Consider the following 24,341-nt stretch of genomic DNA (forward strand, 5'->3'; position numbering starts at 1 on the left):
CATCATTGCAACATCTTACCTCCAAAAATATTAGTATGGGTATTGAGAGCATTATTCATGATACATCATTTGGAATATGTGATCATGTAATTCTCAAGTCTGAATGTATGGTAAAAGAGGATATTAAAAGAGCAAACTATACAAGCTTCAACCATTTGTAGGGCAATGTAGACAGGGAAGTGGAGTTCAGTAGCCAGGAACCAAGGCACTGTGGTGAAAGATTCTGTGGTATTTACAAAGGAGACAAAGGTATAGTAAACATAAGAGAGAGGAAGGAATGGTTTAATTAAAGATGTCATAAAACAAACGAGCTTCAAGATGTGAAGTTGCAAAGATAAAGATGGCAGCAGCATTTTTAAAGTATAAGAATTCACAGAAAGAGTCTAATAGGATAAGACAGAAGGAACAAAGAAACTTTGAAAAGAATACTGTGGACAAGACACATGAAAACTCACAACTTTCCATAAATTCATCAGAAGTCAAATGTCAATCAAGGGGCAGCTAATCAGGTTAAGGCATTCAAAGAGAAAAATTATGGAGGATAATGTAAGGATATGTGAGAAACAGAATAAGCAGAATAAGAAGTTCAAAATATTTTCACAGTGGAAAGCATGGAGCACACTAGGGTAGATATCATCTCTATATATACTTGTGTGGATATTGAGAGAATCATATATGATACATCAAGTGGAAGAGGTGATCATGTAATGCTCAAGTTTGAATGCTTGGTAAAAGAGGACATTAAAAAAGCAAAGGTCACACAGGACATAAAGAGGAGATATAATTGCAGAAACTACACAAACTTCTATAATTTCTATGGTAACATAGATCAGGAAACGGAGTTAAGTAGCCAGGAACCAATGCATTGCAGTGAAAGATTCTGTGAAATTTACAAAAGAGTAGAAGTATGGGTATCGCTTCTAATACGGAGGGAACAGTAAGAAAAAGGAAGGGATGGTTTAATAAAAGATGTCATAAAGCAAAGGGGGTTCAAAATGTGCAGTGGCAAGGTCAAAGATGACACTCTAGCCAATCAGCATTTTTAAGGTATAATACAGCGAAGAATTAGTACAACAGGACAAGAAAGAAAGAACAAAGAAACTTTGAAAAGAATATCGTGAAGACAAATGAAAGCCCAAAACTTTTCCAAAAATTCATCAGAAGTCAATTGTTAATTAAGGGTTAGCTAATCTACTTAAAGGATTCAGAGAGAAAAATTGTGTAGGATAGCGTAAATATACGCAAGGAACAGAATAAGAAGTTCAAAAGTGTATTCACAGTGAGAAACACTATCGCCTTAACAACCAGTATGATAGAATGGGGAGGAGGTTTTGGAAATCAATGTGATATACAGAACCTTTTTTTTTTTTTTTTTAAGGGGAAGTAAATGTTTATAGTTGTGTTACTGGAGTGATAGTTTTCATACATGGTGTTTTGACAAGAAAATAGTGAAATTGGAGAAAAATGTAGCTTAGACATTGAAGCTTATTGATACAGTGGTTAAATTGATGAAAACTGCTATTGACGTTTGTGTAAATAAATTATACATTTCCTTTTTCCATAGCCAGAGGTTGAACCATTATGTGACATTCATTTTTTTCATTCATTTCAAGCTAGAAGTTTCAGTTTTCTAAATTGTTTCTTACATTTTTCATATGTATATATATGTATGTGTGTGTGTGTATGTGTGCGTGTGTGTGTGTATGTGTGTGTATGTGTATATGTATATATATATGTATATTATCCCTGGGGATAGGGGTGAAAGAATACTTCCCACGTATTCCTCGCGTGTCGTAGAAAGCGACTAGAGGGGACGGGAGCGGGGGGCCAGAAATCCTCCCCTCCTTGTATTAACTTTCTAAAATGGGAAACAGAAGAAGGAGTCACGCGGGGAGTGCTCATCCTCCTCAAAGGCTCAGAGTGGGGTGCCTAAATGTGTGTGGATGTAACCAAGATGTGAAAAAAGGAGAGATAGGTAGTATGTTTGAGGAAAGGAACCTGGATGTTTTGGCTCTGAGTGAAACGAAGCTCAAGGGTAAAGGGGAAGAGTGGTTTGGGAATGTCTGGGGAGTAAAGTCAGGGGTTAGTGAGAGGACAAGAGCAAGGGAAGGAGTAGCAATACTCCTGAAACAGGAGTTGTGGGAGTATGTGATAGAGTGTAAGAAAGTAAATTCTCGATTAATATGGGTAAAACTGAAAGTTGATGGAGAGAGGTGGGTGATTATTGGTGCATATGCACCTGGGCATGAGAAGAAAGATCATGAGAGGCAAGTGTTTTGGGAGCAGCTGAATGAGTGTGTTAGTGGTTTTGATGCACGAGACCAGGTTATAGTGATGGGTGATTTGAATGCAAAGGTGAGTAATGTGGCAGTTGAGGGAATAATTGGTTTACATGGGGTGTTCAGTGTTGTAAATGGAAATGGTGAAGAGCTTGTAGATTTATGTGCTGAAAAAGGACTGATGATTGGGAATACCTGGTTTAAAAAGCGAGATATACATAAGTATACTTATGTAAGTAGGAGAGATGGCCAGAGAGCGTTATTGGATTACGTGTTAATTGACAAGCGTGCGAAAGAGAGACTTTTGGATGTTAATGTGCTGAGAGGTGCAACTGGAGGGATGTCTGATCATTATCTTGTGGAGGCTAAGGTGAAGATTTGTATGGGTTTTCAGAAAAGAAGAGTGAATGTTGGGGTGAAGAGGGTGGTGAGAGTAAGTGAGCTTGGGAAGGAGACCTGTGTGAGGAAGTGCCAGGAGAGACTGAGTACAGAATGGAAAAAGGTGAGAACAATGGAAGTAAGGGGAGTGGGGGAGGAATGGGATGTATTTAGGGAATCAGTGATGGATTGCGCAAAAGATGCTTGTGGCATGAGAAGAGTGGGAGGTGGGTTGATTAGAAAGGGTAGTGAGTGGTGGGATGAAGAAGTAAGAGTATTAGTGAAAGAGAAGAGAGAGGCATTTGGACGATTTTTGCAGGGAAAAAATGCAATTGAGTGGGAGATGTATAAAAGAAAGAGACAGGAGGTCAAGAGAAAGGTGCAAGAGGTGAAAAAAAAGGGCAAATGAGAGTTGGGGTGAGAGAGTATCATTAAATTTTAGGGAGAATAAAAAGATGTTCTGGAAGGAGGTAAATAAAGTGTGTAAGACAAGGGAGCAAATGGGAACTTCAGTGAAGGGCGCAAATGGGGAGGTGATAACAAGTAGTGGTGATGTGAGAAGGAGATGGAGTGAGTATTTTGAAGGTTTGTTGAATGTGTTTGATGATAGAGTGGCAGATATAGGGTGTTTTGGTCGAGGTGGTGTGCAAAGTGAGAGGGTTAGGGAAAATGATTTGGTAAACAGAGAAGAGGTAGTGAAAGCTTTGCGGAAGATGAAAGCCGGCAAGGCAGCAGGTTTGGATGGTATTGCAGTGGAATTTATTAAAAAAGGGGGTGACTGTATTGTTGACTAGTTGGTAAGGTTATTTAATGTATGTATGACTCATGGTGAGGTGCCTGAGGATTGGCGGAATGCGTGCATAGTGCCATTGTACAAAGGCAAAGGGGATAAGAGTGAGTGCTCAAATTACAGAGGTATAAGTTTGTTGAGTATTCCTGGTAAATTATATGGGAGGGTACTGATTGAGAGGGTGAAGGCATGTAGAGAGCATCAGATTGGGGAAGAGCAGTGTGGTTTCAGAAGTGGTAGAGGATGTGTGGATCAGGTGTTTGCTTTGAAGAATGTATGTGAGAAATACTTAGAAAAGCAAATGGATTTGTATGTAGCTTTTATGGATCTGGAGAAGGCATATGATAGAGTTGATAGAGATGCTCTGTGGAAGGTATTAAGAATATATGGTGTGGGAGGAAAGTTGTTAGAAGCAGTGAAAAGTTTTTATCGAGGATGTAAGGCATGTGTACGTGTAGGAAGAGAGGAAAGTGATTGGTTCTCAGTGAATGTAGGTTTGCGGCAGGGGTGTGTGATGTCTCCATGGTTGCTTAATTTGTTTATGGATGGGGTTGTTAGGGAGGTAAATGCAAAAGTTTTGGAAAGAGGGGCAAGTATGAAGTCTGTTGGGGATGAGAGAGCTTGGGAAGTGAGTCAGTTGTTGTTCGCTGATGATACAGCGCTGGTGGCTGATTCATGTGAGAAACTGCAGAAGCTGGTGACTGAGTTTGGTAAAGTGTGTGGAAGAAGAAAGTTAAGAGTAAATGTGAATAAGAGCAAGGTTATTAGGTACAGAAGGGTTGAGGGTCAAGTCAATTGGGAGGTGAGTTTGAATGGAGAAAAACTGGAGGAAGTGAAGTGTTTTAGATATCTGGGAGTGGATCTGGCAGCGGATGGAACCATGGAAGTGGAAGTGGATCATAGGGTGGGGGAGGGGGCGAAAATTCTGGGGGCCTTGAAGAATGTGTGGAAGTCGAGAACATTATCTCGGAAAGCAAAAATGGGTATGTTTGAAGGAATAGTGGTTCCAACAATGTTGTTTGGTTGCAAGGCGTGGGCTATGGATAGAGTTGTGCGCAGGAGGATGGATGTGCTGGAAATGAGATGTTTGAGGACAATGTGTGGTGTGAGGTGGTTTGATCGAGTGAGTAACGTAAGGGTAAGAGAGATGTGTGGAAATAAAAAGAGCGTGGTTGAGAGAGCAGAAGAGGGTGTTTTGAAGTGGTTTGGGCACATGGAGAGAATGAGTGAGGAAAGATTGACCAAGAGGATATATGTGTCGGAGGTGGAGGGAACGAGGAGAAGAGGGAGACCAAATTGGAGGTGGAAAGATGGAGTGAAAAAGATTTTGTGTGATCGGGGCCTGAACATGCAGGAGGGTGAAAGGAGGGCAAGGAATAGAGTGAATTGGAGCGATGTGGTATACCAGGGTTGACGTGCTGTCAGTGGATTGAATCAAGGCATGTGAAGCGTCTGGGGTAAACCATGGAAAGCTGTGTAGGTATGTATATTTGCGTGTGTGGACATATGTATATACATGTGTATGGGGGGGGGGTTGGGCCATTTCTTTCGTCTGTTTCCTTGCGCTACCTCGCAAATGCGGGAGACAGCGACAAAGTATAATAAAAAAAAAAAAAAATACTACAGAATGAATATGAACAGCACATGTGGTGAAATTTCATCAGCCATGTAAGGTTCATGGTCCTGATGAAATTTCACCACATGTGCTAAAGATGGGTTCAAATACACTAGATAAACCACTTGATTTAGATTTCAAGATATTTCCAGAGAAAAGTACATTACCAAGGGAGTGGAAAAGGGCAAACATCATACCTACATGTAAAAAAGAAGACTGGGAGCAGACACTGAACTACAGACCAGTCTCAGTAAGGAGTTCTAAGGTTCTGGAAAAGATTATCAAAAAGTAAATGAATGACCTCCTGTGGAGGAGAAATTTCCTAATTGAGAAACAGCAAGGTTTTAGGGAAAGAAAGTCATGTGTACCTAATCTCTTAAGTGTTCTGAGTGAGCTCATTCCTGATCAAAAGAGAAGATTGGATGGACTGCCTGTGCCTGGACTGCCAGAAGGCACTGGACTCAGTAATGTATAACAGGTTGATTAAGAAACTGAATCACTAAGCAGGAATAAGGGGGACAACTCCTATGCTTTACAGGAGATAATCTCAGTGGGATGGAAAAAAGGATGCTTGTTAAAGATGCCTTTTCCACATAGGTTGAGGTGACCAGTGGAGTGCCACAATATTCAGTTTTGAGACTATTACTCTTATTGATCTACATTAATGACTTGCCTTAAGGTATGACATTCTATCTGAACATGTTTGCAGATGATACAAAGGCCATGAGGGATGTAAAAAGCAAGGAGGATTGCATCACCTTAAAAAGGGACCTAAACATACTCCAAAATTAACTTGAAACATGACTGATGAAACTCAACCCAAACAGATGCAAAGTAATAAGGAGGGGACATGGCATAACACAGCCTCAATTGATTATTACCTAACAGGAAACAAGCTTGGGAGTTGGGAGTTGACCTTTGAGACTTACAGTGGTGAAGCAGAAAGTGGCAATCCAACCAGCCAGCATGTGCAAGGTGAAGGAGGGCATTGAATGAGTATAGCAAGATTAGAGGGGAGGAATAAAGAAGCTTTGAGAAGAATATTGTGGCCAAGGAGATAATAAAAAACTTTACATAAATCCATCGGACATAAATTGTCAGCTAAAGAGAAGCTAATCACAGCAAAGAAGTCCGAGGGTAGCATTGTGTAGGACAATGTAAGGGTATGAGAGGGACTGAAAACAAGCTCAAAAGTGTTTTTGCACTTGAAAACAGTATAGTCTCAACACTAGTGAGATGGTACAAGGAGAAGGTTTTAGAAAATACTGAGATATCTATAAAAGACATTACCAGAATACTAAAGAGTCTTGATCCAAATACTGCTCACAGGCCAGATAAAATTTCATCATATTTTGAAGATGTGTGGGTAAACTAGGCACCTCTCAAAATATTGATGCTAGAAAAAGGAAAAGTCCCAAGTGAGTAACCAAGGGTAACCATCATTCATTTATCTATTTATTATACTTTTTGCTGTCTCCCGTGTTAGCGAGGTAGCACAAGAAAACAGACGAAAGAATGGCCCAACACACCCACATACACACGTATATACATACACATCCACACATGCACATATACATACCTATAAATCTCAACGTATACATATATATACACACACAGACATATACATATATACACATGTACATAATTCATACTGTCTGCCCTTATTAATTCCCGTCACCACCCAGCCACACATGAAACGACAGCCCCCTCCCCCGGCATGTGCGCGAGGTAGTGCTAGGAAAAGACAACAAAGCCACATTCGTTCACACTCAGTCTCTAACTGTCATGTAAAATGCACTGAAACCACAGCTCCCTTTCCACATCCAGGACCCACACAACTTTCCATGGTTTACCCCAGACGCTTCACATGCCCTGGTTCAATCCATGACAGCACATCAACCACGATATACGACATCGTTCCAATTCACTCTACTCCTTGAACACCTTTCACCCTCCTGCATGTTAAGGCCCCAGTCACTCAAAATCTTTTTCGTCCATACTTCCACCTCCAATTTGGTCTCCCACTTCTCCTCATTCCCTCAACCTCTGACAAATATATCCTCTCTGTCAATCTTTCCTCGCTCATTCTTTCCATGTGACCAAACCATTTCAAAACACCCTCTTTTGCTCTCTCAACCACACTCTTTTTATTACCACACATCTCTCTTACCCTTTCATTACTTACTCGATCAAACCATCTCACACCACACATTGTCCTCAAACATCTCATTTTCTAGCACGTCCACCCTCCTCCGCACAACTCTACCCATAGCCCACACCTCGCAACCATATAACATTCTTGGAACCACTATTCCTTCAAACATACCCATTTTTTCTTTCCAAGATAACGTTCTCGACTTCCACACATTTTTCAACGCTCCCAGAACTCTCGCCCCCTCCCCCACCCTATGATTCACTTCCGCTTCCATGGTTCCATCCGCTGCCAAAACCACTCCCAGATATCTATAACGCTTCACTTCCTCCAGTTTTTCTCCATTCAAACTTCCCTCCCAACTGACTTGTCCATCAACTCTACTGTACCTACTAACCTTGCTCTTATTCACATTTACTCTCAGCTTTCTTCTTTCGCACACTTTACCAAACTCAGTCACCAGCTTCTTGCAGTTTCTCATCCGAATGTATCATCAGCGAAAAAAACTGACTCACTTCCCAAGCTCTCTCATCCACAACAGACTGCATACTTGCCCCTCTCGCATTCACCTCCCTAACAACCCCATCCATAAACAAATTAAACAACCATGGAGACATCACATACCCCTGCCACAAACCAATATTAACTAAGAACCAATCACTTTCCTCTCTTCCTACTCATACACATGCCTTACATCCTCGATAAAAACTTTTCACTGCTTCTAACAACTTGCCTCCCACACCATATATTCATAATACCTTCCACAGAGCATCTCTATCAACTCTATCATATGCCTTCTCCAGATCCATAAATGCTACACACAAATCCATTTGCTTTTCTTTCCATCATACCCATCAAAAAGAAAGGAGACCTGGAAGAGGTGATGAACTACAGACCTGTCTTCCTAATAAGCGTGGTCTGTAAGGTACTGGAAAAGACAAGCAGAAAACAAATGAATGACTTTCTAACGATGAGAAATTACCAATGTTGAGAGGCAACATGGTTTGGGGGAAAGGACATCTTATGTAATGAATCTCTTATATTTCTACAAGAGAATGAGCTTTGTCTCATACAAAAGGGATAGCTGGGTGAATTGTTTGTATATGGACTGCTAGAAAACTTTCTACACTGTACTGCATGGGAGGCTACAAGAGAGTGAGCTCTGTCTTAGACAAAAAGGAAAAAAGGGGTGGATTGTATGTATCTGGACTGCCAGAAATCTTTCCAAACTGTTCTGCATGGGAGGTTGAGAAACTGGATCACCAGGAAGGAGTAAAAGGGAGACTCCTCCAATGGATAAAGGATTATCTCACTAGAAGGGAATATAGGATATATGTGGTGTGCCACAGGGTTCTGTTCTGATACAGATATTCTTCTTGGTCTATGTGCATAATTTGTCAAAAGGTATGCACTTCCAACTGAATAAGACTGCAGAAGATGTAAAAGTCATCAATGAAGTGAAAAGCAAGGAGGACTAGATCAACTTACAGGGGGGCTTAAACTGATTGATGAAATTCTACCCAAGCAAATTCAAAATTATGAGGATAAGGCTAAGCATATGTGTGTGCGTGGATGTGTATGTATATACATGTGTATGTGGGTGGGTTGGGCCATTCTTTCGTCTGTTTCCCTGCGCTACCTCGCTAATGCGGGAGACAGCGACAAAGTATAATTAATAAATGAAATATATAGGCTAAGTGAAAAATAGGCCTGATAATATTATCATCTAGCAGTAAATAAGCTCCAGGATTCTACATGTAAGGACTTGGAAGTTGACATCATACCTTACATGTCACGAGAGTCCCACATTAGGAGAATAGTAAAGGAGACAAACTATATACTGGCAAATATCTGAACAACTTATGAGTACATGGATAAGGATTTTTTTTCATACTTGATCACAGTTTCCCATGTTAGTGAGGTAGTGCCAAGAATAAATGAAGAAAGGTAGCATTCACTCACATCCATTCCCTAGCAGTCACGCGTAATGCACCAAAACTAAAACCAAGCTCCACAGTACTTTCCATGGTTTACTGTAGCTGCTTCACATGCCCTGGTTCAGATCATTAACAATCGCCAACTCCAATTCCAATTCACTCTATGCCGTGCATTTCTTTTATCCTCCTGCATGTTCAGGTCCCAATCACTCAAAATCTTTTAACTTCCTCCTTCCATCTCTAATTTGGTCTCCCCATTCTCCTTGTTCCCTTGCACTTCTGACACATATATCCTCTTTGTCAACCTTTCCTTATTCATTCTCTCTTTATGTCCAAATCATTTCAGCACATCTTCGGCTCTCTCAACCACACCCTTTTTATTATCGCACCAATCTCTCACCCTTTTGTGCCTAAACACAATTAGTTGAGAAACCAATTCACAATGAGAAAATATTAGATCTAGTTCCAACTACAAATGAGGATTTTGTTCATAATGTTAAGGTGAGAGAAAAGTATGGCACAAGCAATCACCAGCAAATCCCTTTTGAGGTAAATTTCAACATTGCCTATAATGCTGTTCAACATTAAAGTCACAAAAAAAATATCAGATTTTAGACATGCAAATTTCAGTGATCTTGGCACTACTCTTGAAAGGTAACCTGGGATGATATAGTTAATGAAAACAACATGGGCACAGTTTGGAAAAGATTCAGTAATCCTTTCAAAGTAGCGGAGGGATCATAAGTGCCAATGCATATAAGACTGTCTTGTTTCAAAATGAAACCCATAGTGGTGGAGCAATGGCTGTCTAAGAAAGTAGCATATAAGAAGCTCAGAGGCAAATGACAAACAAGACAGAGTAAATTATGTAAATCTGCATAGAGAAATTATGAGACTTATATGTCAAAGCAAATGTCACTATCAAGTGTATACTGCTGAAAATAGGATATGAAACCCTAAAGAGTTTTATAGTTATCTTAAAAGGAAGAGAAGGTTAGTGATGGCTGCACAGTGAGTCACAACTTTAGTGGTTGTCAAGTTGCACTCCTATGACCCAGGTAGCTGATATAACACTAGACAACATTTAATTCACACAGCTCATTCTTCATAACTCTAGATTTTCCTGTGGTTAGTGCTATGTATTAGCCTTGCCTTCTACCAAATTTGTATGAGCAACAGATAGAAGTGGTAGGTAGGAACATTTAGGTATGAGCTTTAGGTAGAAGTAGTAGGTAGGAACATTGGGCAGCAGCATTAGATAATAGTCAGGAGGAACATTAGGTAGGAGCCTCTACAAACACTGTGCTAGACTTGCCCTTTGCAGTGGCCTATTAAGATGAGACCCTAAAGGCCAGGAAGCAGCACTGGAGTTCACTATCTATGGAGACTCTATTGCCCTAGCCATCCCATTGTGGGAGTTACTATACAGATAGATATATAGTAAGAAGACCATTACATATTCAAGTGGGATATCGATTACAGAAAATGGTGACTTGATTCAAGACAATGAAGTCATGGCAAAGATTTTAAGTGAATCTTTTTTGCATCTGTATTTACAAATGAGGATACAACTCATGTCCTGAATCTAGCTCCACTGCTAAGAGAAAACAATTTGCAACATTCAGAAGTAAAAGATGAAGATACGCTATCAGCATTAAATGAAATGAGACTATATAAAACAGCAGGCCCAGACAAGTTTTATCCAAGGACAATGAAAGAGGCAAAAACTAGATAGTTCAGCCCTTGGCTACTCTTTTCAATAAGTCACACAATAAGGGAAATGTTCCAGGGGAATGGAAATTGGCTAATGTTACACTGATATTCAAAAAAGTAATAAATCACTACCTGGCAATTATCATAATATTAGCTTAACATTTGTAGATAGTAAACTAATGGAAACCATTATTTGGGATAAGACTAAACCATTTAGGGGACCACAACTAAATAAACATTCCTTATTATGGTTTTTGATGGAATCACTCATGTTTGACAAATTTGCTTAATTTCTTTTATGAAATAATCAACATGAATGATGAAATTAAAGCAGATGATGTCATCTATTTAGATTTCCAAAAAAGTGTTTGATAGGTTCCACTTCACAGATTAAAATCAAAAGTTAAGTCACATGGTACAGGAGTTGTGCTTCGATGGTTAGGAACTTGGCTGATGAGCCATAAACATAGAAACAGTGATTAAAGGTCAAGCCTCTGAATGGTGAGACATAACAAGTAGTGTGCCTCAGGGATCAGTCTTGGGACCAGTTATCTTTTGTCATATATATCAATGACATTGGTAATGGGCTGCATAGTAAGATACTTAAAGCTGCACATGATACTAAGTTGAGAAATAAAACTACAACGGAAACTGAACATCCAGCAGCTTCAAATTGACATACCCAAGCTATTATACTAAGCTATTAGGTGGCAAATGACTTTTAATATTAATAAGTGCAGGTGGTAAATGACTTTCAATATTGATAAGTGCAATATCTTACACATCAGTAGTAAAAATGAAAAGGCAAGCTATATTTTGAATTCTGTTGAGGTACAAAAGGTACATTAGGAAAAGACTTGGGTGTGATAATCTCTGGTGACCTAAAGGCAAGGAAACAGTGCAAAGAAGCTGTGAAAAAGGCAAACGAAATTCTTGGATCATAGGTAGGGCCTTTAAATCTATGTCTTAGGAAATTATTCGCACTCTTTACAAATACTGATGCATCCTATCATGGAATATTGTGTCCAGTTTGGTCACTACACTTGGGGCGAGACAAACCCAATGGAAAGAGTGCAGTCAAGCTGCCAAGATGTTTTCTGGCCTAAGAAATAAATCCTATGACAACCAAAAAAGGATCTGAATCCATTTAACTTAGAAAAGAAAAGATTAAGAGGTGATATACTGAAAGTATTCAGAGTCATTACAGGTTTAAAAAATCCCGATCTCAATTCATTAGATATCACCTGTAGAAATGGATATAATCTCGAGGGCAAACCTTTTACCTCAAATGAGGGGAAGTACTTTTTCTTTAACAAAATTATTAACATATAGAATGATTTACCAATTAGAGTAGTTGAAGCATTTCCATAAATACATTTAAGTGCACAGTTGATAAACATGTTGCTTCAAATTCATGACTAACATCATTTGCACCTCATTAGCTATATAATAAGTCTACAGGTCTTCCTCTTTGAAAAGTCTGAAAGCCTTTTTACTCCTACCACATTAATCAATAAATTTCTGATCACAAACAGTCTCATTACAACCTAGAGGTCTGTTGTTGTTGTTTGAATTCAGTTGCAATCAGTTGCATGTTTTTAATCATAAGATCAGACCACCTTACACCACATATCGTCTTCAAATTTTTCATTTCTAATACTTCTACCCTCCTCCACACATCCTCATCTACAGCTCATGCCTTGTATCCATACAACATTGTTGGGGCAACTAAACCTTCAAACATATCCATCTTTGCCCTCCTAGATAACAACCTCTCTTTCCACATATTCTGCAATGCTCCCAGAACTTATGCCCCCTCTCAACCATCCTAATACTCACTTCTGCTTCCATGATTCCATTTGCCACCATGTCCATTCCCAGGTATCTAAACACTTTATTTCCTCCAATTTTTCTCCATTCAAACTCACACCCTAACTAAACTGCCCCTCTACCTTGCTAAACCTCAACTAACCTCTCAAGTTCCCCTTGTCACACTCTTCCAAACTCAGTTTACCAACTTTTGCAATTCATCACTTGAATCTCACCAGGAAATATCTTTCCAGTTGTTCATACGCACATAAGGCCAAAACTAGAGTATCCATCTCAAGTTTAGTCACTGCTTCTAAAGAGGAACAGAAAGTTAACAGGTATGGTCCAGAGGACAGCAACAATGATGATATCACAACCGAGTTACAGGGAAAGGATAGAAGCCTTAAATTTGCCCATCTTGAAGAAGAGTGAGAATTGACTTGATCATAACTTTAAAACAAACTGATGGCTTGGACACTAAAATTTTTTCATATCTCAGTAAGGATAAAACACCAAAGACAACATGAAGAAAAATGTAAAGAAGTACTTATACAGTATAACAGTTATGGATGAATGGAACAAGAGTGACTGAAGTCATGGTTAATGAAGACAACATACAGAAATGCAAAAAGTTGTATGACAGTGCAGAATGTTCAGGGGTGTAAATCTCCCTCCTTGTACATTGCAAATGGGTACCGAAACAAACACACTGAGATATCTAGATAAGACAATGACAGAATAGTGAAAGGTCTAGACCCATACAAGGTTCATGGTCCTGATGAAATTTCACTTTATGTGCTGAAGAGGTGTGCAGATACAATTGACAAACCACTTGAAATCCTATTAAAGATGTTCTTGGAAAGAGGCACCATACCATGGAAGTGGAAAAGTGCAAATATTATACCTGTAAATAAGAAAGGAGACTAAGAAAAGGCACTGAACTATAGACAAGTGTCAATGATGCGTGTGGTCTCCAGTGAAAAGATAACCAGAAAGCAAATAAGTGACCCTAAGTGTAAGAAATCATGGTTTTTGGGAAAGAGGGTCATTAGTAACAAACCTCTTACATTTCTACATAAGAATGAGCTCTATCTTAGACAAAAGGAGATGGTGGGTGGATTGTTTGTATCTAGAGTGCCAGAGAGTACTTGACACTACCCTGCATGGGAGGCTGATTATGAAGCTGGATCACAAATAAGAGGGAGACTCCTTCAATGGATAGAAGATTATCTAAGAAGAAAGGAACAAAGGAGCCTCCTCAAAATGGGTTAAGATCACCAGCAGAGTACTGCAGACTTCTGTCTTGGGGCCATTACTCTTCTTGATCTACGTAAATAACTTGCCAGAATGTAAGGACCTACCAGAATATGTTTGCAGAAGATGTCAGGGTCATGAGGAGACCTAGAAGCAAGGGAACCTTGAAAGATCCCAAAGTTGGTCTGATACATGAATGATGAAGTTCAACCTGAGAAAATTTACAGTAATAAGGACTGATCATAGCAAAAGATGGCTACAATATAATTATTAATTAGCAGGAAACAAGCTACAGTAATCTATATGTGAGAAAGACTTGGGAGTCAACACTGCCCTTAACCTTTTGCTAGAGTCCTACCTTCAGTGAATAGTAAGGGAGAGAAACTATTACCAAATATCAGAACTATATTGAAGTTCATGGATATGGATGTATTTAGCTAACTGTTAACATCAAGCATAAGGCCAAAACTAAAATATTCTTCTTAAGTTAGGTCACAGCACCTACAGAAGCAAAACGAACTAACAAAGATGGTACCAGAATTGAGGGAGCAGGGTTACAGGGGGTTCTGGTTTTGGTGCATTATGTATGACACTTAGAGAGAGGATGTGGGCAAATGGCCATTTCTTCATCTGTTTCTGGCACATCCTCACTAACAAAGGAAACAGCAAACAGGTATGAAAAAAGAAAGAAAGAGTTCCACGGAAAGGCTTTATATCTACCCATCTTGGAAGAAAGAGAGTAAGGGGTGACCTAATCACAGCCTTTAAGTTTTTTAAGAAGATCAGAGGTAAAGACATGGAACAGTTGTTCAAAACATGTGGGGATAAAACAATCAGAGGACATATGAAATTAAGCAAGAACTTGTTAAAATATACAAGGAAGTACTTTTATGTTGCAAAAATAGTAGTTTAATGTATAAAATGACTGAGGACATTTAGTTAATAAGCTGCAAGACTGAGGATGTTCAAGAACTGGGGTATATGAACATAAAACTACCTGCTTGTACAGTACAAATGGGTAATAACATACACACATACCCATAGTAAATGTGTGCGGTTTGGAGATGGGACAACATTTGTGTAAATCTCTCTCCTCATAACGTATGAATAGTAATCACATGGTATATCTATCTATCTCTTCTGCAATCTACCTCCCTTCCCTAAATCTTCAACTGTTGTGCTGCATAATCTTTTGACTAACCTATCACCTGTCCTATATCAGCCATAACCATTCTGTTTTAAATGTCTTTCAGAAATATTCTTCCCTAATATCTTTACGTCACATAACCTTCATAAAGTTTTATTCCTTAACATGTATGTGCAACTAACACCAACTATACTCTCCTGCACTACAAAAATTTACTATCTCTATTGCTGCTGTATTTGACCTATGGGCTTAACATCCACATATCACCATTTGGCACAATCTAAAAGAATCTAATGCTGCTGTATTTGACCTATGGGCTTAACATCCACATATCACCACTGAGTGATACCTGGCACATTCTAACAGACAGGTTTTTCATTTCCTCCATACTTTGGCACAATCTAAAAGAATCTAATGCTGCTGTATTTGACCTATGGGCTTAACATCCACATATCACCATTGAGTGATACCTGGCACATTCTAACAGACAGGTTTTTCATTTCCTCCATACTTCGGAAGTACTTTCCCTTGTCTCCTCTTTTCTTGTTCTATTAACCTCTATCTTTTAATCAAAGCCCGGCTTTAATGTGTCCTTTTTTCCATGACTGGTGCCTCTGACATAAAAGAAAAAATTCACATGTGGGTGAGGGGGAAATGAAAATAAAGCTACCTAAGTCTGAGGAATGCATCCTGACAACCACTTAAGTGCTGGCTCACTATGCAGCCATCACCAACTCTCCCGATTCCAATATGGGAAGTACCAGTGATATACCTTCCTGGTGAGCGGCTACCTACCAACTTCTACTTACTACCTATTGCAAGTTTACACAAGAAAAGTACTCCACTTGTTTACATAATACTCCACACTTCATTGTCTACATATGACTATTGATTCTTCATGAACAGGATGAGGCTGAAATTTTAGTTATATCATTGTTGAGCTTTGTAATCAGGTGAAACATGTGGGTTCTTTACTGAATCATGAAATAATTTTGCCATCTTAAACAGTATTAGTTGAAACAGTAATTGTGTGCTTTAGTTCAACAAAATACATAGAATTTGGGAAACTTTCAGTTTACCTATGCATTAAATGAACTTTGGATATTGAATAATTTTCTTCTGGATTGGTAATGTTTAAACAATCAAATAAAAGGTAAAGAATGTGATTTGTAACATTATATTTCATTTTATGAATCTAGTTGAACTGACAGCAGATATGAATATTGGGAAAATGTTGGGTTGATAAACAAAGGTTGAACATGCAGAATATCAACAGATCCTATGAGAACCTAACCACTCTTTGATGCCAAGATTTATGTTAGAAGTAAATAAACGTTAATGTGGTATGCTCCTGGGAACTCCATGGAATGGCTGCATCTGGAGAGGTTCAGTGATGGCACAAAGTCACTCAGTATTTTGCTTGTTTGTTGATATTCATCAGTGGCTGGCACAAATCTCAGTCATGGGTGTTTCTAACATTTTTGACTACAGATATAAATATTAAGGCAAACCTCATGTGTCAAGGTTAGGGAAAGATTTCATAGGTCCTGTTGGTCTTCTGGTTCCTTACATGTTTCACCTACATTTACTTTACTCACTGCCACAATTCACTATCATCATATCCATTATCAGAATAAAATATCATCCTCCACACCACAGTCTTATTCTCTAAACACTAGTCTCACTGAAAACCAAGTCAGTTTTAGCCCTGCATTACTATTAGCTTTGGATAATGAGCGATTTTGTTCTGCAATGGTAGTGTAGTCCATAACAAATACAATAAGTTAAGAAGCAAGAATCTAAGCCTTACTATTCATTAAACAGTATTTCATATGATAATGACAGTATATCAAGGAAAATGTGGGGGTTAATTATCAATGTAAAAGTATATACATGTGTATGTGGGTGGGTTGGGCCATTCTTTCGTCTGTTTCCTTGTGCTACCTCATCAACACGGGAGACAGCACAAAGTATCATAATATAAAATACATAAAAAGCAGGTGCGGTTTCAGAAGTGGTAGAGGATGTGTGGATCAGGTGTTTGCTTTGAAGAATGTATGTGAGAAATACTTAGAAAAGCAAATGGATTTGTATGTAGCATTTATGGATCTGGAGAAGGCATATGATAGAGTTGATAGAGATGCTCTGTGGAAGGTATTAAGAATATATGGTGTGGGAGGCAAGTTGTTAGAAGCAGTGAAAAGTTTTTATCGAGGATGTAAGGCATGTGTACGTGTAGGAAGAGAGGAAAGTGATTGGTTCTCAGTGAATGTAGGTTTGCGGCAGGGGTGTGTGATGTCTCCATGGTTGTTTAATTTGTTTATGGATGGGGTTGTTAGGGAGGTAAATGCAAGAGTCCTGGAAAGAGGGGCAAGTATGAAGTCTGTTGGGGATGAGAGAGCTTGGGAAGTGAGTCAGTTGTTGTTCGCTGATGATACAGCGCTGGTGGCTGATTCATGTGAGAAACTGCAGAAGCTGGTGACTGAGTTTGGTAAAGTGTGTGGAAGAAGAAAGTTAAGAGTAAATGTGAATAAGAGCAAGGTTATTAGGTACAGTAGGGGTGAGGGTCAAGTCAATTGGGAGGTGAGTTTGAATGGAGAAAAACTGGAGGAAGTGAAGTGTTTTAGATATCTGGGAGTGGATCTGTCAGCGGATGGAACCATGGAAGCGGAAGTGGATCATAGGGTGGGGGAGGGGGCGAAAATTTTGGGAGCCTTGAAAAATGTGTGGAAGTCGAGAACATTATCTCGGAAAGCAAAAATGGGTATGTTTGAAGGAATAGTGGTTCCAACAATGTTGTATGGTTGCGAGGCGTGGGCTATGGATAGAGATGTGCGCAGGAGGATGGATGTGCTGGAAATGAGATGTTTGAGGACAATGTGTGGTGTGAGGTGGTTTGAGCGAGTGAGTAACGTAAGGGTAAGAGAGATGTGTGGAAATAAAAAGAGCGTGGTTGAGAGAGCAGAAGAGGGTGTTTTGAAATGGTTTGGGCACATGGAGAGAATGAGTGAGGAAAGATTGACCAAGAGGATATATGTGTCGGAGGTGGAGGGAACGAGGAGAAGAGGGAGACCAAATTGGAGGTGGAAAGATGGAGTGAAAAAGATTTTGTGTGATCGGGGCCTGAACATGCAGGAGGGTGAAAGGAGGGCAAGGAATAGAGTGAATTGGAGCGATGTGGTATACAGGGGTTGACGTGCTGTCAGTGGATTGAATCAAGGCATGTGAAGCGTCTGGGGTAAACCATGGAAAGCTGTGTAGGTATGTATATTTGCGTGTGTGGACGTATGTACATGTGTATGGGGGGGGGTTGGGCCATTTCTTTCGTCTGTTTCCTTGCGCTACCTCGCAAACGCGGGAGACAGCGACAAAGTATAAAAAAAAAAAAAAAAAAAAAAAAAAGCAGGTAATTCACTTTGAAAAGGAAATCAGCAGAACCCATGAAAAACCTCTCCTTAACTCTCTAACAGTCAAGATTTATCTCAGGTTTGAGATTCTAGTGGAAATATGCCAGGCACAACTAAGATCTTGAGGAATGGAACCTGGATGTTTTGGCTCTGAGTGAAACGAAGCTAAAGGGTAAAGGGGAAGAGTGGTTTGGGAATGTCTTGGGAGTAAAGTCAGGGGTTAGTGAGAGGACAAGAGCAAGGGAAGGAGTAGCACTACTCCTGAATCAGGAGTTGTGGGAGTATGTGACAGAGTGTAAGAAAGTAAATTCTAGATTGATATGGGTAAAACTGAAAGTTGATGGAGAGAGATGGGTGATTATTGGTGCATATGCACCTGGGCATGAGAAGAAAGATCATGAGAGGCAAGTGTTTTGGGAGCAGCTGAATGAGTGTGTTAGTGGTGTTGATGCACGAGACCGGGTTATAGTGATGGGTGATTTGAATGGAAAGGTGAGTAATGTGGCAGTTGAGGGAATAATTGGTATACATGGAGTTTTCAGTGTTGTAAATGGAAATGGTGAAGAGCTTGTAGATTTATGTGCTGAAAAAGGACTGGTGATTGGGAATACCTGGTTTAAAACGAGAGATATACATAAGTATACGTATGTAAGTAGGAGAGATGGCCAGAGAGCGTTATTGGATTACATGTTAATTGATAGACGCATGAAAGAGAGACTTTTGGATGTTAATGTGCCGAGAGGTGCAACTGGAGGGATGTCTAATCATTATCTTGTGGAGGCAAAGGTGAAGATTTGTGGGGTATTTCAGAAAAGAAGAGAGAATGTTGGGGTGAAGAGAGTGGTGAGAGTAAGTGAGCTTGGGAAGGAGACTTGTGTGAGGAAGTACCAGGAGAGACTGAGTACAGAATGGAAAAAGGTGAGAACAAAGGAGGTAAGGGGAGTGGGGGAGGAATGGGATGTATTTAGGGAAGCAGTGATGGATTGCACAAAAGATGCTTGTGGCATGAGAAGTGTGGGAGGTGGGTTGATTACAAAAGGTAGTGAGTGGTGGGATGAAGAGGTAAGATTATTAGTGAAAGAGAAGAGAGAGGCATTTGGACGATTTTTGCAGGGAAAAAATGCAAATGAGTGGGAGAGGTATAAAAGAAAGAGACAGGAGATCAAGAGAAAGGTGCAAGAGGTGAAAAACAGGGCAAATGAGAGTTGGGGTGAGAGAGTATCATTAAATTTTAGGGAGAATAAAAAGATGTTTTGGAAGGAGGTAAATAAAGTGCATAAGACAAGGGAGCAAATGGGAACTTCAGTGAAGGGGGCAAATGGGGAGGTGATAACAAGTAGTGGTGATGTGAGAAGGAGATGGAGTGAGTATTTTGAAGGTTTGTTGAATGTGTTTGATGACAGAGTGGCAGATATAGGGTGTTTTGGTCGAGGTGGTGTGCAAAGTGAGAGGGTTAGGGAAAATAATTTGGTAAATAGAGAAGAGGTAGTAAAAGCTTTACGGAAGATGAAAGCCGGCAAGGCAGCAGGTTTGGATGGTATTGCAGTGGAATTTATTAAAAAAGAGGGTGACTGTACTGTTGACTGGTTCGTAAGGTTATTTAATGTATGTATGATTCATGGTGAGGTGCCTGAGGATTGGTGGAATGCTTGCATAGTGCCATTGTACAAAGGCAAAGGGGATAAGAGTGAGTGCTCAAATTACAGAGGTATAAGTTTGTTGAGTATTCCTGGTAAATTATATGGGAGGATATTGATTGAGAGGGTGAAGGCATGTACAGAGCATCAGATTGGGGAAGAGCAGTGTGGTTTCAGAAGTGGTAGAGGATGTGTGGATCAGGTGTTTGCTTTGAAGAATGTATGTGAGAAATACTTAGAAAAACACATGGATTTGTATGTAGCATTTATGGATCTGGAGAAGGCATATGATAGAGTTGATAGAGATGCTCTGTGGAAGGTATTAAGAATATATGGTGTGGGAGGCAAGTTGTTAGAAGCAGTGAAAAGTTTTTATCGAGGATGTAAGGCATGTGTACGTGTAGGAAGAGAGGAAAGAGATTGGTTCTCAGTGAGTGTAGGTTTGCGGCAGGGGTGTGTGATGTCTCCATGGTTCTTTAATTTGTTTATGGATGGGGTTGTTAGGGAGGTGAATGCAAGAGTTTTGGAAAGAGGGGCAAGTATGAAGTCTGTTCGGGATGAGAGAGCTTGGGAAGTGAGTCAGTTGTTGTTCGCTGATGATACAGCGCTGGTGGCTGATTCATGTGAGAAACTGCAGAAGCTGGTGACTGAGTTTGGTAAAGCGTGTGAAAGAAGAAAGTTAAGAGTAAATGTGACTAAGAGCAAGGTTATTAGGTACAGTAGGGTTGAGGGTCAAGTCAATTGGGAGGTGAGTTTGAATGGAGAAAAACTGGAGGAAGTGAAGTGTTTTAGATATCTGGGAGTGGATCTGGCAGCGGATGGAACCATGGAAGCGGAAGTGGATCATAGGGTGGGGGAGGGGGCGAAAATTCTGGGAGCCTTGAAGAATGTGTGGAAGTCGAGAACATTATCTCGGAAAGCAAAAATGGGTATGTTTGAAGGAATAGTGGTTCCAACAATGTTGTATGGTTGCGAGGAGTGGGCTATGGATAGAGTTGTGCGCAGGAGGATGGATGTGCTGGAAATGAGATGTTTGAGGACAATGTGTGGTGTGAGGTGGTTTGAGCGAGTTAGTAACGTAAGGGTAAGAGAGATGTGTGGAAATAAAAAGAGCGTGGTTGAGAGAGCAGAAGAGGGTGTTTTGAAATGGTTTGGGCACATGGAGAGAATGAGTGAGGAAAGATTGACCAAGAGGATATATGTGTCGGAGGTGGAGGGAACGAGGAGAAGAGGGAGACCAAATTGGAGGTGGAAAGATGGAGTGAAAAAGATTTTGTGTGATCGGGGCCTGAACATGCAAGAGGGTGAAAGGAGGGCAAGGAATAGAGTGAATTGGAGCGATGTGGTATACCGGGGTTGACGTGTTGTCAGTGGATTGAATCGGGGCATGTGAAGCGTCTGGGGTAAACCATGGAAAGCTGTGTAGGTATGTATATTTTGCGTGTGTGGACGTATGTATGTACATGTGTATGGGGGTGGGTTGGGCCATTTCTTTCGTCTGTTTCCTTGCGCTACCTCGCAAACGCGGGAGACAGCGACAAAGCAAAAAAAAAAAAAAAAAAAAAATATGGATCTGGAAAGGCATATGATAGAGTTGATAGAGATGCTCTGTGGAAGGATTTAAAAATATATGGTGGGGGAGGCAAGCTGTTAGAAGCAGTGAAAAGTTTTTATCGAGGATGTAAGGCATGTGTACGTGTAGGAGGAGAGGAAAGTGATTGGTTCTCAGTGAATGTAGGTTTGCGGCAGGGGTGTGTGATGTCTCCATGGTTGTTTAATTTGTTTATGGATGGGGTTGTTAGGGAGGTAAATGCAAGAGTTTTGGAAAGAGGGGCAAGTATGCAGTCTGTTGTGGATGAGAGAGCTTGGGAAGTGAGTCAGCTGTTGTTTGCTGATGATACAGCGCTGGTGGCTGATTCATGTAAGAAACTGCAGAAGCTGGTGACTGCGTTTGGTAAAGTGTGTGAAAGAAGAAAGTTAAGAGTAAATGTGAATAAGAGCAAGGTTATTAGGTACAGTAGGGTTGAGGGTCAAGTCAATTGGGAGGTAAGTTTGAATGGAGAAAAACTGGAGGAAGTTAAGTGTTTTAGATATCTGGGAGTGGATCTGGCAGCGGGTGGAACCATGGAAGCAGAAGTGAATCATAGGGTGGGGGAGGGGGCGAAAATTCTGGGAGCCTTGAAGAATGTGTGGAAGTCGAGAACATTATCTCGGAAAACAAAAATGGGTATGTTTAAAGGAATAGTGGTTCCAACAATGTTATATGGTTGCGAGGCGTGGGCTATGGATAGAGTTGTGCGCAGGAGGGTGGATGTGCTGGATATGAGATGTTTGAGGACAATATGTGGTGTGAGGTTGGTTTGATCGAGTAAGTAATGTAAGGGTAAGAGAGATGTGTGGAAATAAAAAGAGTGTGGTTGAGAGAGCAGAAGAGGGTGTTTTGAAATGGTTTGGTCACATGGAGAGAATGAGTGAGGAAAGAGTGACCAAGAGGATATATGTGTCACAGGTGGTGGGAACGAGGAGAAGTGGGAAACCAAATCGGAGGTGGAAAGATGGAGTTAAAAAGATTTTGAGTGATCGGGGCCTGAACATGCAGGAGGGTGAAAGGCGTGCAAGGAATAGAGTGAATTGGAACGATGTGGTATACCGGGGTCAACGTGCTGTCAATGGATTGAACCAGGGCATTGTGAAGCGTCTGGTGTAAACCATAGAAAGTTCTGTGGGGCCTGGATGTGGAAAGGGAGCTATGGTTTCGGTGCATCATTACATGACAGCTAGAGACTGAGTGTGAACGAATGGGGCCTTTGGTGTCTTTTCCTAGTGCGACCTCACACACATGAGGGGGGAGGGGGTTGTTATTCCATGTGTGGCGAGGTGGCGATGGGAACAAATAAAGGCAGACAGTATGAATTATGTACATGTGTATATATGTATATGTCTGTGTGTGTATATATATGTGTACATTGAGATGTATAGGTATGTATATTTGCATGTGTGGATGTGTATGTATATACATGTGTATGTGGGCGGGTTGGGCCATTCGTTCATCTGTTTCCTTGCGCTACCTCGCTAACGCGGGAGACAGCGACAAAGCAAAATAAATAAATAAATATATACAACTAAGATCTAAGTAACAAGCATAGGGAGCTGGGTGTCAACTAGCAGATGACATAATGAGTGGCCATTTGATCCTTAGCTGCAGAAAGATAAGGTTTTGGTAAAGATTAATTTTTTTTTTTTTTTTTTTGCTTTGTCGCTGTCTCCCGCGTTAGCGAGGTAGCGCAAGGAAACAGACAAAAGAAATGGCCCAACCCACCCCCATACACATGACCATACATACGTCCACACACGCAAAATATACATACCTACACAGCTTTCCATGGTTTACCCCAGACGCTTCACATGCCCCGATTCAATCCACTGACAACACGTCAACCCCGGTATACCACATCGCTCCAATTCACTCTATTCCTTGCCCTCCTTTCACCCTCTTGCATGTTCAGGCCCCGATCACACAAAATCTTTTTCACTCCATCTTTCCACCTCCAATTTGGTCTCCCTCTTCTCTTCGTTCCCTCCACCTCCGACACATATATCCTCTTGGTCAATCTTTCCTCACTCATTCTCTCCATGTGCCCAAACCATTTCAAAACACCCTCTTCTGCTCTCTCAACCACGCTCTTTTTATTTCCACACATCTCTCTTACCCTTACGTTACTAACTCGCTCAAACCACCTCACACCACACATTGTCCTCAAACATCTCATTTCCAGCACATCCATCCTCCTGCGCACAACTCTATCCATAGCCCACTCCTCGCAACCATACAACATTGTTGGACCACTATTCCTTCAAACATACCCATTTTTGCTTTCCGAGATAATGTTCTCAACTTCCACACATTCTTCAAGGCTCCCAGAATTTTCGCCCCCTCCCCCACCCTATGATCCACTTCCGCTTCCATGGTTCCATCCGCTGCCAGATCCACTCCCAGATATCTAAAACACTTCACTTCCTCCAGTTTTTCTCCATTCAAACTCACCTCCCAATTGACTTGACCCTCAACCCTACTGTACCTAATAACCTTGCTCTTATTCACATTTACTCTTAACTTTCTTCTTTCACACACTTTACCAAACTCAGTCACCAGCTTCTGCAGTTTCTCACATCTAGTTCATCAAAACTCATATGGAGCTGGGTGTCAACTAGTAGATGACATA

At 40.5% G+C, this 24,341-nt stretch overlaps 1 protein-coding gene across 1 annotated transcript in view; it reads right to left on the reverse strand.

Annotated features, from left to right (window-relative positions):
* Positions 1–24,341, reverse strand: part of mei-9 (DNA repair endonuclease XPF mei-9) — a 739,294-nt gene that overhangs the window by 710,333 nt on the left and 4,620 nt on the right. Inside the window, exon 2 of the mRNA XM_071694005.1 lies at positions 14,035–14,138. The gene's annotated coding sequence lies outside the window, so the exon portion shown is untranslated. The remainder of the gene's footprint in view (positions 1–14,034; positions 14,139–24,341) is intronic.

Source organism: Panulirus ornatus, chromosome 4 (assembly GCF_036320965.1).
Source record: "Panulirus ornatus isolate Po-2019 chromosome 4, ASM3632096v1, whole genome shotgun sequence".
In the NCBI taxonomy this organism is placed as follows: Eukaryota; Metazoa; Arthropoda; class Malacostraca; order Decapoda; family Palinuridae; genus Panulirus; species Panulirus ornatus.